The sequence below is a fragment of the Elgaria multicarinata genome, chromosome 5 (genome assembly GCF_023053635.1).
Source record: "Elgaria multicarinata webbii isolate HBS135686 ecotype San Diego chromosome 5, rElgMul1.1.pri, whole genome shotgun sequence".
Taxonomy (NCBI): domain Eukaryota; kingdom Metazoa; phylum Chordata; class Lepidosauria; order Squamata; family Anguidae; genus Elgaria; species Elgaria multicarinata.
Genome location: NC_086175.1, coordinates 98,273,973 through 98,275,515, shown reverse-complemented (window position 1 = coordinate 98,275,515; position 1,543 = coordinate 98,273,973). Strand labels below are relative to the sequence as shown.

Sequence of the window (1,543 nt, the reverse complement as noted above, 5' to 3'; positions counted from 1 at the left end):
GGATAGGACTGCAGACTAAGGCCTTAGCTAGATCTAAGGTTTATCCTGGGGTCATCCCTGCCTGCTCCTGGGATATCCTGTGTGTCGTTTACATGAACAGGGATGACCCCGGGATGATCCTGGGATAAACCTTAGGTCTAGCTAAGGCCTATGAAGCTTTGGAACATTGGCTTAACTGGAAACAATAACAGAATCATTTACAAATAGACCCACTCAGATGCTTTGTGTTAAATGTCTGAAATATCTTTAAAAATATAGTAATGGTAAATGATTGTGTGCAGTAAATAAACAAATAACCTTTAACAATCATACCCAATAAAGAAAATATATCTTTATGGGAGGAACGGGATGGAAAGTCTGAAGGTATACAGACTGTAACTAAGTCCAGATCATGTGCAGATTTTGGTACACCCTATTTTTTGATTTTTTTTAAACCACTCTTGTGTTTGATTCATCTTTTAGACAGTTCCTAAACCAACACCACTTGGTTGAAGTCTACCCCAATTCATCATGAATGAGTCCAACACAATACTCTGGTTTCTCTTGAGATTGCATAAATCTTTCACCTTTTACTAAAGTTTTCCATGGAGAGGAACATTTATGAATTTATAACTACGTTTTTGAGGCTCTGCTTCGACAGAGCAGGAAAACAATGAATGAGTCCAAAACAAACAAACAAAAACTAGATGTGGGAACCCAGTCAATCCATCTATCTCAGTGGTAAGGGAGAGATTTATATTTGTTTCCTAATTTGCAGGACGGATGACTTTGGGTTCAAGGCTGACTTCATCTTCCCTTTTAAACTATAAAGATCATGGCATCAATCAAGAAAAAAAAAGTCCTGCTTAAATCCAATTTAATAAATAATACTCACTGCTGTGACTAACTTAAGTTCTATCAGTTCCAATGGGATATAAGCACTGCAGAACTAACCTTCCTTTGGTTTGGCCACACTATTCCACATAGGAACAGTGCAATGGGATCTGCTATACCATTTAGTATCATAGCTAGGTAAACGATGAAAGAAAAAACTGAGTTGCTTGAAGGGACAGAACTGTTTTTCAGGAATGTTGACTTCAGATTTGGATACTGATCTATGCTAGCATATATGCCTCGGCCTTGATGCTGAATAATGGCCCTACATTCAGTATTGGTAGCAAACCCAGTTGTTAAGAATGTTAAAACTCCAATCAGGATTTTTAAAAAGTCACAAACATTCAGAGTGATTATTTATTTATGAGACCAGCCTTTATTATAAATTCCTGGATGGTACATAAATAGTTGAATATAATGGAGTTGCAAGGTAGTGTGAATGTCGCCGCTGGTAGAAAAGGAGAGAAACGTTGTTTTGCCCTACCAATGCCCCCTCAAAATTCTTCATCCTGGGCAAAGAAATTGGGATGTCAGTTTCTCACAGGGAGGACTCACCATTAGCAGGGTCTGCAGCACAGCTTCTTTCTTTTTTCATTTTTGTGTGTGTGCTGCCGTTGAACTAATTCAAACCAAACAGTGATGCACTGGGCCAGTCATTGGCTTTTTATAC

General features: G+C 38.3%; 1 non-coding gene across 1 annotated transcript; it reads left to right on the top strand.

The window, feature by feature from the left end:
* The first annotated feature begins 528 nt into the window (after positions 1-528).
* On the top strand, positions 529-644 carry LOC134399836 (U5 spliceosomal RNA). The gene has a single exon (XR_010025532.1). It is a non-coding gene; the product is annotated as a U5 spliceosomal RNA (small nuclear RNA).
* The last annotated feature ends 899 nt before the right edge of the window (positions 645-1,543 follow it).